Genomic DNA, 14,779 nt, shown 5'->3' on the forward strand with positions numbered 1-14,779 from the left:
ACTGGTCAGTTTGGACCTCATCTTCAACTGGAGGGACATCTGTGATGTAGTTTTCAGGCCTTATTTTCATTTTCTTCAGTTGACAACCTTTTGCATTGTGTTTTCTCCCTTACAATAGCCATATTTTATGATAACGTTGTGTTTGGACATTTTTGGACCATGACCTCCCTGAACTTCATGTGGTTGCTTCCTCCTAGATTTAGGTGGCCTTCCCACTTTCTTCTCATATACAGGTGGCAGCACCTGAGGTCCATTCACTCTCTCCCAAGTTTCCATATCATGGTAGGATAATATTTTCATATGCTCTCTGGAAAACCTGGACTGAGTAACATTCATAAACAACACTCTCTTGGGGGATCATTTCATGTCTCAGACATGAGATGGCATGTTGACAGGGGATCCCTGTTAGTTGCCACCTCCTTGACTCACACTCCTTGGATCTGATATCCACGATGTACTGCTTATCTCTCTCATGAACTTGAAAGATCCCTTGTCCAGCTGGAAGTGCATAGCACACATTAGCAAACTCTGCATTTTTTGCAACCTTTTTCCTTATCTTAGGACAAATAGTGCCTACAAAACCTTCACATTCTTTCTACTTGCTGAAGTACCTAGTCATCAGTTGTTGTTTCACTCTCTGCAGCATACTAAGGATAGGCATCTCTCTGGCCTCAAGAATGTATTTGTTGAAAACCTCACAATTGTTGTTCAACAAAAGGTCACACTTAGGAAATTCAGCAAAAAAGGCTCTTACCCAAGTCTTTGGTGGCATCTTCTCTAACCACTCAAAGGCTTTCTGATCAAGTCCTTTCATTAAATCCATATTATGATTCCACCTCAGCACTGTGCTTGATCTTGCACAAGTCCACAGTTGGTTCTTCAAAATGTCTCCTTTGAAACCTGCATCTCTAAAATTGGCCCAAAGATGCCTCACACAAAAACGGTGCTCTAAGTCTAGAAATATTTGCTCCACTGCAGGAATCAGACCCTGCAAATAATATAACAACAAATATGTAAGTTAACAAATATGTTTAAGATTTCAGGAAGTTAACAACAAATATGTAAGTTAACAATTAGAGTCAACAATTATATGCACAACATTACCTTTTGTTTATCAGTAATGATAGTCCAGGGATAGGTATTATCAATGCCCAAACCATCTTTAAGAGTTTGTAAAAACCACTTCCATGTTGCCAATGGCTCCACTTCAACCACACCCATTGCTATTGGGTAAATGCAATCATTGGGATCAACTCCAACTGCTGTGAGTATCTGGCCACCAAATTTGGTCTTGATGTGGCAGCCATCCAAACATATGACAGGCCTACACCCAGCCAGAAAACCTCTCTTGCAGACATACAAAGACATGTAACAATTGGAGAAGTGACTGTTAACAATGTTCAGGAAAAATGTGCTGCCTGGATTACTCCGCCTTAATTCCTGCCCATAATCCCATAGTTGGTTGTACTGCTCACTGTCATCTCCATATATCTTCTTGAGAGCCAGCCTCCTTGCTCTAGCCAACTTGCTTCTAGAAGGAGTAAGATTCCATTCCTTCTGCACAGTTCTAGCAAAGTTGGTGAGACTCATCTTGTCATCAGCTCTGAAACGGTCTAGGTACTTCTCAGCCAGCCAATTAGAGGTGCACTTCTTCAACTCCCACTCCCTTTGGCAATTGTGTTCTCCAAAATATGTCTTGATCATGAAAGCCTTCATCTGCTATCTTTGAAAGCATACAGTGTCCAAGGACAGCCAGCAGCACAATGTGCTCTAATTCTCCTCTGATTATTTCTTAGCATCTTAATATCAACCCTATTCTTCAGGCTATACTTAGTTATTGCCTTCCTCGAGATCTCTACTGACTCAAACACCATGCCAACCTTGAATGTAGGGTTACTCAAATCCTCTCTAGTAAAATTCTTGAACTTGAGATTAATGTGACCCTCCACATCATCATATGGTACTTGCAGATCTTCATCATCACTGGATTCATTATTTTCTTCCTCACACTATATTGTAGTAGACCTTCTCCCAATTGTCTTCCCTTTAGCTACTCCCTCATCAACCACATCCTGATCAATATAATCCACAAACAAATCATCATCTCCATGCTCAACCTCATTGTCACTGTCCACAAAGTCTGAATCGTCACTGTCATCATCACTGCTACTGTCATTTTTTCCTTGTTCACTCTTCTGTTCTTCATCAAAAATGCCTCTCAAGTTCTTATAAAAATCTGGGAGTACTTCACTGTAACACCCGGTGTTAATTTTGTGCTTAATTTGCTAATCATGATCCTAATTTGGTCATTAGAGTTAATTAAGCACGCATAGTGTTCATCAACTTAGCTATGTTCGATCTTATTTTTCTCCCTAATCCGAGCTCTAAATCAACTTTCACCCAAAACAAAAGTTATAGATTTTCTCTTCCTCTACAACTTCTATTTTGGCCAAATTTCAAGTCTCTATATGAAATTTTGAGTTCTGGATGGTCAAAATCGGGTCAAAATGTTTCAAGATGGGCACTGTGCTCCCCTGTTCTTTCCCGTAAATAAACTTACTGTTTGTATAATATTTCTGTGATGTACTGATTTAATCATGAGTAATGCTTGTTTTAGTTTGTTTATTTAATATCTATAGTTCTGAAAGTCGAAAAATTATGAAATTTATGTAGTAGCTTACTCTTTGTATGTTTAGTTCGCTGTAAAAATTTCAGAACCAGAAGCTATGTGCATGTTTGTAAATCTATTTTTGTTCAGTTTGTCTTGTTGAGGCTAAAATAAATACTTTATGTTAGCAATAAATATTGGTAAATTGTTTTTACACTCCTTATTAGTATTTTATCATGTGAGTAAATCTGTGCTATCAGATCCTTGCTGCATGTCTGTTGGCGCTCCTTAATTATCCATTTTATTATATGATTAGGAGTGATTTTGGTAAATTCATCGGGATGATTCATGTACTAACCCGCCACTTGGAACCCGAACTTGACCGTTTTAGATTTCGTCCTGGATTTTGGAGCATGTTGTGTTTTAGCAGGAAATTGGACATTTTCGGAGATGTTTTGACGCATGGTCACAACTGGGCTAAGATGAGGAATAAGGAGAAGAGGCCGCATGCGAAAGATGGGACCGAAAGGGGCCAGAAAGGGCCCAGGGCGGCCGGCCTGGGGCCCTTTGAGCCGGCCGGCCCAGCCCATTCCGGGGCCCAATCGGCCTCAGTTTTCTTCAGCGCGAAGAATGCGTCAACCCTAATCTGTGTTTTACCAAAACCGCCGACCAGAACCGCCTATATATACCCCGAAGCCGCCGTCAAAGTGAGATAGTAGGGAGATCGCAGAGAGAGAGCATCCAGAGACGAGTTCCAGAGATCCATTCGAATTAGACACAAGAGAAAGGCAACACCGGAGGCCTCATCGTCCCTCGGCGCCGCTGCAAGTTGGAGGACATCAAGGGATCCATCCCTTGCCGGAGATTTCGTTACCATGATCGACTACGCTTCGCTTAGCTTCATGGGGTAAAGTCCTCGTTTGTTCATGGGGTTGTAAGGAGATCTTGAGTTGTAATTGCCGAATCCTTTATGAGATTGATCTATCACGATTCTTGTTGATGATGCTTTGATGCCTAATAGTTCGCGACTTGGCTTTGGGTTTGCTTTGTTCTTGCATGGTTTACTTAGATTACATCAACTATCGTGTTCTTGTTGATTCGTTACCGATTATCCTCGTGTAGTGACAGTATGCGGGAGGGAAAGGTTTTGATCTTGGAACACACCTTTGGTAGATTAGATCTGTTCTTCGTTGCTTGGCGATTACATCTCTAGTGATCCTAGACCCTTTGGACAAATGCTCTTCATATCTTGTGCACACACCTATCGTTGCTCACTAGTCTAGATTAGATTAGATTGGTTAGATTAGATCTATTTCACACTCAATCATTCAATATAGATCTTTTACCAACATTATTAGTGCTTAGTTAAGCATAGTAATACACTTGTTCCGTGGATTGATAAACCTTGGGAGAATACTCTAAGGGAAAAGCTACACGATCCGTGCGTTTGCGGTACGTAAATTGGCGCTCTAAGGAGCGTCAACAATGTCAAGTTGTTGCATTTGTTTGGTTCCTAGATATAGTTTCATTTTGTGTGTTGCTAAGAGGTGCTTTCCTACATGCTAATTTTAGTAGCTAATTCTTATTCCTGTGTAAATCATGTTAACCCTTTTAGGACCAGAAAATGGTTTGTGTTTATTCACATTGCTTATGTTTGCTTCTTAAGTTAAATAAAATCTATAGTTAATTCTTCTTGATTTATAACTTGAATTTTCTAAATGAGTTTACTAATGGTTTTTGGAAGAAAACACTTCAGGCTTAAATAAATTGAATGAACTCTTGTTTTGTAGCACCAACCCCTTTTGCCCTTTAAGTTTGTTTGTTTTGTTTACTCAATAAATGATTGTCCAGTCATATCTTTCTTTATAATCGCATTGAATTGCATTGCATCATCAGCACCCATGCAATTGTGACCTTATAATTGCCTTTGTATGCTTTTTAAATGCATCATGTGGTGTTTCCTTAAGTTCATGCACTTGGATCGTTGCATCTCATCTAGGTACGCTAGATGCGCGACGCATGGAACTGAAGGATAAAGTTGGAGCCGAGCCAGCAGATGGTGTACTGGTGGACGCATCTAGAAGATGGACGGATGGATCCCGATGGGCATGACCGAAGGCCGATGCTCGCCAAGCGAGTATCATCTAACTAACACTGACTTAGTGTTACTTTCAAGCAAGCCCCGGAGCATAACCCCTACTTTAAAACTTATGCAATGTGTTATTTATGTACTTGTGCATTAAGTTCTAGGAGTTACTTGGAACCTTAAATGCATTATCTTTAGGAGACCCCGGTCTTTTACTAGCATGATAGGTCGATAGCACTGCCATGCTTAAGTAGGATACGGTAGAAGACGGGTGATTTTCTGTCACCCGCGAGATATAGGTTTGGTACTTCAGTAAGAAAGTAAGAAATAATACTATGAGAATGGAAATGGAGACCGGGCGGAGGGAAAGTTGGACATAACCATGGAATAAAAGGAAAGTTGAGTATCCGCCTGTGTCGATTGAGGACCGTACCGTAGCTGGCCGTGCTGACCAAGATTGAACAATACTAACCACATGCCGGAAGTAGGAGGTAGTCGAAACCGGTAAGCTCATTACCTAAATTGCGTCGGAATCTGATTCTCGACCCGTGGTGCTGGGCAAGGGTTGACGGATGGTGAAGTCGTCCACGGGTTCACCGAGTGTTCGCACGTGCGGGGCTCATCATCCGGGTGTTTGCGGGCTTGACTTAGGCTTCGGGTTAATCATGGGAATAGTTGCTCGGTGTGACTTGACGGGGTCGCACTTGGCGTGTGAGTTAGGTCCACCTTGCAAGGTTAAATCGGATCGATTCGCCGTGACTCGCGGTTATGAGAACCTTGGTCACTTCGTCGCATCGTAGTAAAGAAGTGGAATGAGACTGGAATGAAAAGGTTGAGTTGTATGTTACTAAAGATTAATATGATCAACCATGTATGCTCTAGAGATCTAGGCAAACCTAGTTTATAGCTGTCAACTTAATTGGAGCTAAAATATTGAAAATAAGGACCCAGTATTAGTAGCTTTACCGCAAAATAACTCCAGAGCCAAACAGCTTTGCATGTCTAGATAATGGGCTAAGTATACCCATAGGCGGGTAAGTCTTGCTGAGTATTAGAGTACTCAGGGTTGGTTGTCACCGTGTTTTCAGGTAACTGTTGCTGGTTGGAGCTAACCAGGATTCACATCGGTGGGCTCGATGTGACGTCCTCACGTCATCGTAGTATCGTTGTTTTTCTAAACTAAACTTCTGTTAAATTTTCGCTGCATTTTTGAACTCTGATATTTCACGTAAACTTGTTGTAAAACTCCGCTTTGTAAATTAAATTTAAGAATTTTTGTCTGCTTGTAATCATCTGTGCTCGTCTTCGTGCGAGACTTCCAGTGTTTTTTTATCCTTAACCCGACAGATGACCGGATTACACCGTTTTAAGTGCGGGATAACTTGATTAACCATTAAGATGATAGTTAGCGCACTTAAGCCGGTTTAATTTGGCCGGTTCTACTACATTCACCTTCCTTCTTTTCAACATGTACTATCTTAGTTGGGCTAAAAACCTTGGGTAGATCAGCTGAGGGGTTCACTACCACATCATCCCAAATTCCACCACAAAGTGTGTCTCCATGATCAATGTACACTACTAGGGTTTTTACTCTACCCACTACTGATCTCATAGCATCATTGTCTGCACGATCTTTGATTAATCTCAACCCATCTGACAAATCCTTACCTGGTAATAACCAATATACTTTCAAAGGACTCCTCAAACTGTCACTCATATTACTGTATCCTACAACTTCCAGTAAATCCTCCCACCATTGCGGATACAGAAAATTACCCTCGCAATAATCAAACCAACTAATCTTCTCATCAACATATGTCCTCAACTGACCAGACCCAACAAAAAAACCCACCATGATGCAACTGGATTGTGAAAAGATTGTCACTGACACCTACATTACAAGGCAAAATTCAACCTAGGTTTAGTCTCCAAATCGAACAACCCTAGGGCAAAGGTCCAACCTTTCAGACTCCTCCCCCACCCTAACCAACGAATCGATAAGATGAATGGGCTGAAGAACTTACTGTACATAGGAATTGGGTCCGTCTTCTCCCGCAACCTAACGTACCTATCTGCCATCCCCGGTCGACGCCTCCTGCAGCAGCGTGGGGGGGGGGGGGTTGTCGGTCAAAACCCACTGGCGAGTAGTGACATGCAACACAAGGAGCCGGGAGGCTGCCGGGGCGCTGGCTGGCACCAGTCCCTCGGTCAACGGCCCAGATCCTGGCACACGCCGTCGCTTCCGGAGATGCAGGGCGTGCCACCTGATCTATACCCGATCAAGTCGTATTCGCTTGGGTACGGCTTGGAATAGCCAATCGCCTTTCTCTTAGGCAGAATGCCGAACTGATCCCTTAGTATTGCGCTGATCTGATCCACACTAAGAACTCATGGGGCCGAGGGCTTAGCACTCGGCCCGGTAGCGTACTTCGCTAGCCATGCCTGTTTCTCCGCATCTGCCCCTGAAGCTGTCAGGTATGTACACGCGTGTGTAGCCGTGCGGGATCTCCTTAGGCGGCTCGTTTAGGAACTGGCCCTCCCCGGGATCACCGCCGATCTTGTAGACGACGTAGATCGGCGAACCCTGCGGACCTGGATTTGTGAGCGAATACGATATTGGTGGCCTAGACTGAAGTGAGTCCTCTCCCCTGTGACTCCCCAGGATTGGTCTTGATGGGGAGTACTGGTTCTTGATCACCTCCTGGACGACACGATGTGCCACACGCTCGAGCTCATTCACCAGGCTTTCTGAGTGCCGATGAAGCGAGCGAGCCACCATGTAGTTCATCTCCTGGCGCAGGGGTCTGGTGCGCTCCTCTGATAGTACGGACAAGTCAATGTTGTCGAGAGCGCCTTCGGGTGAGAACCCCTTACACCTGATGCCGTGGTTGCGGGTCCTCTCGAAAGAGCCGATGAGATCGGCTTCAAACTGAGCTGACCTCATCGTATTTCTTCTTGTGCTCGGGGGTCAGCTCTTCATACATGACAGGGCTGGTGATCGGTGCTTGGCTCTGAGGTCCAGTCATTCCGGCAGTGGACATTGTTGCTGATGAGTGTCCCACCGAGCGTGCCAGAATGTGTTGTCGGTCAAAACCCACCGGCGAGTAGTGACAGGCAATACGAGGAGCCGGGAGGCTGCCGGGGCGCTGGCTGGCACCAGTCCCTCGGTCAACAGCCCAGATCCTGGCACACGCCGTCACTTCCAGAGATGCAGGGCGTGCCACCTGATCTATACCCGATCAGGAGGGTGCGAACGTGCCTTTGACGATTTGCCTACAAGCACAGACACGTGTAAACATTAGTCCGAGCCGTGGTCGGCTCCCCGGGACGACTCTTGCATCGGCTTTAAAGAGTCGATCGAGTCCCGGTGTCAAATTGGATCTGCATATCCAGATGGTAATGGATAAAGCAAATAACTGCAAAAACTGCTTCAATTAAATCTAGCTAATCTAATCCACGACGGTAAAAGCTTCACTGCTAGATCGGAACATCCTACACATAGTTAGGCCTAACGAGCGTAAAAGATAACCGAACCTTGACCAGAAAAGAGGCCTAAGAACAAGCGAAAGCCGATTCCCGGATCAAACCCTATTAAGATCAAGGCAAAGCATCTAATACGTCGTCGGATCGTCCAACCCGTTTGCAAGGCCTAAACTAGCAGATATTACACCAATTCTTAAGTATAAGAACTAACCATAACGGATTAGATCTACTAGATAAAAAAGGAGCAGAGTGTCATCTCTACGCGACTAATTCCATGCAACGAGAATTAATATAAGATTAAAACATGATCGCGCAGAGATGACATGATGTTCGTAGATGATAAGCAACAAAAGCACGATGAATCTACTAAAAATCACGCAAGAAAATCAGGATAACTAGCACTACTCGCCATAAAAAACGCTTCAGTACGAGTAATACCAAGGTAAAAGTAAGAACAACGCTGCCCTGATCGCAAGAAGCGATCAAGGCAGCATGACGCTTACTTGGACGAAACCCTAGAATTAGGGGTGGCGGTGCGCCGAGAGTTATTGTTTGCAAAACGTGATGACGTTCTCCCTTGACAAATGTCGTAGAGTACATATTTATAGTCTGGAGACTTGGACAACAATCTAAACTAACGTGTCCATATCGGACTCTATCTCTAACTCAAACTGAACTAAATCTAAAGATACATGGCCCACATGGCCCAAACGCTCACGCAGGAGCCGATTCGTAAGCCTCTTTTAATTTCTTCATTAAGCCCAATTCACTTGCGGCCCATTAATTAACCTGTTAATTTATGGCGATAACAGGGGATCAAGGTGCCGGCTCTCCTTCTCTTTACCGCGGGCGGGCGCCGAATGCCCGCTGCCCTTCGCCGGCCACCAGAGCAGCCTGGGACGGCGGCGGCAACTGCGAGGAAAACAAGAGGGGAAGGGGAACGGGAGGGAGTCGGGTTAGCGGCGAATGGGGGAGGGGGCGAGCGGGAAAGGGGGCCCCACGTGTTTTAGCCGCGCCCACTGCCATGTCGCCGCCAGCGTGGAGGGGCCACGTCGGCGAACGGGTCGGGTTTGTGACCATTTGGATGTGGATGATGCCCGGCCCAAGATTGGGGACCCAAAAATGCAGTTTTGGAAGTACGGGAACCGCGGTGACACAGATGCGCAAGTTTAGGGACCCGCCGTGAATTTTACTCTTCCAATTAATTTCAGAAAAGCACGGATCGAAAGGTACTACAAAAACTTTGTGCTAAAGCATACTATATTATATATTTATAGATCTACTCACGTGGAGTCCAACGAATTTTCTATTTTATGAGTTTCCTATGATTTACTATGATTTTTTAAAGATTTAGCGAAAATAAATAAAAAGGACAAAGACGAAACCGCGCCACTGTAGTAAAACCGGTCCGCAAAACCATCTTGGGGTGTTAAATGCCTGGTTTTGCAGAGATGAGGGGGTCAGAAATCCAGTTTTGTAGTTCAAGAGGTGATTTGATCCACCATTGATACGTTAGGGATTATATAGACTCTTTTCAAAACTATGTACCTGCATATAGCGTATGTCCAGGTGACATGATGATCTTATGTCCACGTGACATGATGATCTTATGTCCACGTGACATGATGATCTTACATATTACGCCAAATCCATTACATTGAATTTGTCCTAAGAGAGCATGGTGGCTAAAGTATACATCTAAAGCCTTTTAAAATACCAATACACCTCATTGTTGCCACCTTGAGAAAAGTCATGTAGTCAATGTCCTAAACAAAATTCTTGTAGTGGATTTTTTTGCCTAGTGTGCAATTAACTCATCCGAAAAATGAACTCTTGAGCTTGTTGTTCACGATCTTTGAATTGAATGGCATCTCTTTGGTGGATTAGAAGCATATCATTTAATGGGCCAGAGATGTATTAGCATTTTGTGACTTAGTGAATTATTGTCTTACTTTTGCTAGTCTATGTTTTCTCTTTATCAATTCAACTAGTATGTCTAACAATTGTTTGGTTTGATAGTTTCTCATCCAAATAAAGTATACGTCTTTCTATACCTTCATCAATAATGTTGGTGGTGATGAATCTTCCGATGTTAGTCCCATTCAATTTTCTTATGTGGTTTCTTTTATAGAGGTTTTTTTTACCTATTGGGTTTGTGTTTGCTGTATCATTGTCCAGTAAAATTGATAGGAGATATACTAACTATCCTCTTTCTCTATGCTTTCCGGTGGTGTATCCGATAATGATAGAGGGCTTGTGAAAATTGTAATTTCGTTGTTAGATTGTGGCGCTGTAGCGAATCTGGATTGGGCTTGCGGCGTGAACTCATTGATGTTTCTTCAACAATTCTATATATTTTTTTGAGCGGACAACTACGGCAATCTTTAGAAGCCATCATGTGATTGGCATTCATCTAGGTTTTATTTAGTTTCGGTCTGTCATCTTTTTCTGCTGCCAGTAGAATTAGGATCAATGTGATAGAAAATGACATAGAGAGGTCACGACTGAGATGGATGCAATAGACAATGCCAGTTTGAAGTTTGATGGTAACTTATTTTTAGCACAACTTTTCACATTCCTATGTTCCTTAATATAAATAAATCAAGTATAAGAAAAAACTAATGACCATACTAAGTATTGGACGTATGCAATTGATTGAGTTTTTTTGTGTAGAAACTTGTTTCGGAGATTAGTATACGTGATAGATGAAGAGGTGGCTTCAACAATCTTAGAACTTCTGTTAGTGCAGCTTTTCAAAGATACTAATAAAGACTTGTTATAAATTTTTTATCACTGGAGAAGATAATAAATTATTAAAAAAAACTTCTACCAAAACTTATCAAATATCGACTCGCAACCCTCAAAGCTCCAAGTAAAGTTGCAGCAAGGGAATAACATAAACAATAAAATGCTACTGTTTGTAATAATATAAATAATATATATTAATAGTATACTATAAGTACTAAAATAAATTGAATTCTTTAGATTTAGGGTATATTTAGAGGAGTTAAAATTGAGTGCTAAATTTTAGCACATATTAGCATCACACATATGCTAAAGTTTTTTTAATCTTTACTAAAGGCCACGGTTGTTCTAGCTTATGGCCGATTTTAAAGTCTTAATTTGAAAAATCCAAAAAAGATAACTCTCATAATCAAGAATCAAGAATTCAACAGATTATATATTCTCAATTCTCGATTCTAGGAGTCATCTAATTTTTAGATTTGTCAAAATCGAGTCTACAAAATCGGCCATAAGCTAAAATAAACAGAGCCAAATTTAGCCCACCCCCACTATCACTCCCGGCTGGATGAACTAGTGCTAAAATTTAGTACTTTCACCTATTAACACAGCCTAAGTAAATTGATTTGGCAGGGTAAATTTGGAGAAACAACAGTAAAAATCGCATCCCACATACTCTCCTCCCCCCGCTATCCCGCTTGGCATGTTCTCCCCTTCGCTAGCCTTTTTTGCTGAGCGCTCTCCTCTCGCCATCTTCCTCCTCCCACGCATGCCTATTTCTGCGCCAAATTCCCTCTCCTTTTCCTGCCGCACGCGCTACTCTTGCCCCCTTGTGCCTCTCCCGCCCGCTCGCGTTGGTGTTGCCCCCTCATGCCGCTCCCGCCCCATCACTTCAGGCCGTGTTTGTTTTCGTTTTTCTGAAAATCAGGATTCTGAGATAAACCAGCTGTCTGGAGAATCGGCTGTCTGAATAAGCTGGGTGTTTGACAATTCTGATTATTTTCAATCGATTCTCTGAGTTGAGTGGTAAAATAACTAAAATGCCTTTGAGCCTGATGATATCTCATTTTCTGCTGAATATGAACATAATTCAATAATACTTATATTTTTTTGAGTTTCTTGACTATATAATTATATTACTATAAGATCAAATAGATGTAGCAGTACTAATTTCTAAGGATATCTCCAACAATGGAGACTCAAATCAGATACCCATTCTACAATTTGGGTCATCCACGGAAAAAAAATCACTCCCCAAAATCCCCGTTACTTCCCTGTCTCCCCTACCTCGCGTTCGACGGCCGGACGCCGGTGCCGCCCATACCCATCCCTCTCTCCCTCTGTACCTCGGCGCCGCCCCTCCCTCCCCGGATCCGGCGGCGGCAGCACCTTGGTGGCGGCGCGGCAGCAGCTGGGCCGAGGCGGAGGTTGCAGGCGCGCCGGGCGCGCGCGGCGGCTTTGAGCAGCGAGCTCCTGTTCTCCGCGCCGGCCGCCTGTTCTCGTATAGCTTCGAGCTCGCTCCGGGCCGCGCGCGGGATCTCGCGGCGCTCGGCTCCCCGCGCAGGATGCTGTCCGCCATGGACGACGCGGTCGGCGACAGCGTCGACGTCCTGAGCATCTCCATCGGTTCCACGGGGGCCCCGATGCGGTTCGCGGAAGACGGCATCGCCGTCGGCGCGCTGCACATTGCCAGGTGCGGCGTGGTCATCTCGGTTGGGGAGGGGGATACCGGGGTAACGGAGCTGCAGGTGGTGCTGCTTCGGTTGGGGGAATGACAGGGACAGGGAGGGCAGCGCTCAGTAAGGGAGTTGCAGGCGGTGCAGGGAGAAGGCAGGCGGGGAGGGGCCGTTGCGGAGAGAGACGGAGGGCAGGTGGGGAAAAGGACCCTCGCTTGCCAGGTAAGCGACCTGGGGAACACGATGGACAGAATCGATGTTCACATTGCATCCAAGATTTTCAGCTGAGCGGCGTCCACGAGAAGCGAAAATTAATCGAAGCGTTTGGGTGGGATTTTCACTTATTTTCAAGCGTTTGGGTGGGATTTTCACTTATTTTCACCGAGAATCCGCTTATAAGCGGAAACAAACAGGGCTAGTCGAGGTCGGGCTGCTGGAGGAGGAGCGCGGCGTCAAGATTGGGCTGCTGGAAGAGGAGGTGGTGCCGACCCGTGGGGCAGAGCGCCGAGAGGAGCGGGAGGAGGGGCGGAGGAAGATATGGCCCAACAGCACGCCTTGGTGGGTAGCGGCAGGGGCGGAGCCCAATAAGAGCCCGTGGGTGCCCCGGCACCCCTCCAATTCCAAAAATTCTTTAGAGCAAGTGAATTTCGGCCCTATAGGCACCCCATGCCCAAATAAAGACACCCCATCAGTCCAGCCAACAGTCCGACAGGGAAAAAAGCCCACCACGAGTCTTTCCTTCCATCCGAAGCGTCGCACCTTTCGTCTCCCTCGCGATCACCTTTTGTCTCCCTCGCGATCGATCATTTCGCCTCCCTGGCTCCATCTGCCGCCGGCCGGCCCTCGCCCACAGGGGCCTGCTCCGCTGCTCGCCCAGGTTCGCTCCCTCGACCCTCCCAGCCTCCCTGGCTGCTGCCTGCCTCAGTGTCGCGTCGTCACCTCGCCTGTCAAACCGTTTGGCGGTCAGGGCCAGCGCCACGCTTCCTACCCGCCCTGCACTGCAACACTCCAACAGGCCTGCCGCGGTGCCGCCCCTGCCCAGTTCGTCACTTGGTCAGGCAAATAAGATGGAGCTAGCTAATTGATTTTGGCTTGCTGCCCAATCATCACGCCGCCACCAACAGGTACTCGCCTACTTGGTGGTGTTGTCCGGCTAGAGTTAGCTAGCTAATTGATTTTGCAATTTAATTCTATATAATTGATGCTGCAATTTACTGAATGCAAATGATTAAATTTTAGGTAATTATGGAGAGGTATTTTAAGCGGAAAGCTAGCTGCCTGGCTGAAAATGAAATTAATTGGGATGAGGAGATTAAATATGACCCTGGTTTAAGGAAAGAAATTGATTCTTATCATCCTAATCTTAGAGAAAAGGTGAGAAGAAAATACTTGGAGAATGGACCTTGTTAACCTCGCGGCATAAACTTCCCACTTCTAAAAATTGGAGACAAAGAGAAGCCAAGAAGATTTATGCAAGAATGGTTTGATGAGTTTGGTCCATGAACAAGTTTCGGCCACAACAATAGCTGGCGGGGTGACGGACGCAGCTCCGGAGGGTCGAAGGGCGCCGGCGAATCCGTTTTACCTATCTCCAATTGGAGCTGGAGATCGCACAGACTGATTTTTCTAAACACAGGCGTGACTTTCTGGCTGGCGGCGATGGATATCGGGGTAGAAGCAGCATGGAGATTGGAGGAGGGGGAGGGGGAGGTGCTGCGGGGCTCCTATATAACTTCTGAAAGATGTATAAGCTATGCATCTATAAAGTCCATTAGACTCAACTTAAATTCAACATTTTAAAAAAATAATTCAACATTTAAAAATAGTAGATTCAATATTTTTATAGACTATTTCAACATCTCAACAAAATAGATTAACAAATCAAAAATTTAGATCAACATTTCAATCCATCTTCTCCGGTGCCGGCAGGGAGCGCCGGCGCAGCGGCGGCGGCAGCGTGCCAGCAGCAGCAGCAGGCCGGCACAGCGCGCGCGGCAGCAGCAACAGGGCGGCACAGCGCGCGCGGCAGCAGCAACAGGGCGGCACAGCGCGCGCGGCAGTAGCAGGCCAGCAGCAGGGCGGCACAGCGCGCGCGGCAGCAGGCCAGCAGCAGGCCGGCAGCAGCACGTGCGGCGGCGGCAACAGCAGGCCAGCAGCAGCGCGCGAGGCGGCGGCGGCGGCAGG

The sequence above is a fragment of the Panicum virgatum genome, chromosome 5K (genome assembly GCF_016808335.1).
Source record: "Panicum virgatum strain AP13 chromosome 5K, P.virgatum_v5, whole genome shotgun sequence".
Lineage (NCBI taxonomy): Eukaryota > Viridiplantae > Streptophyta > Magnoliopsida > Poales > Poaceae > Panicum > Panicum virgatum.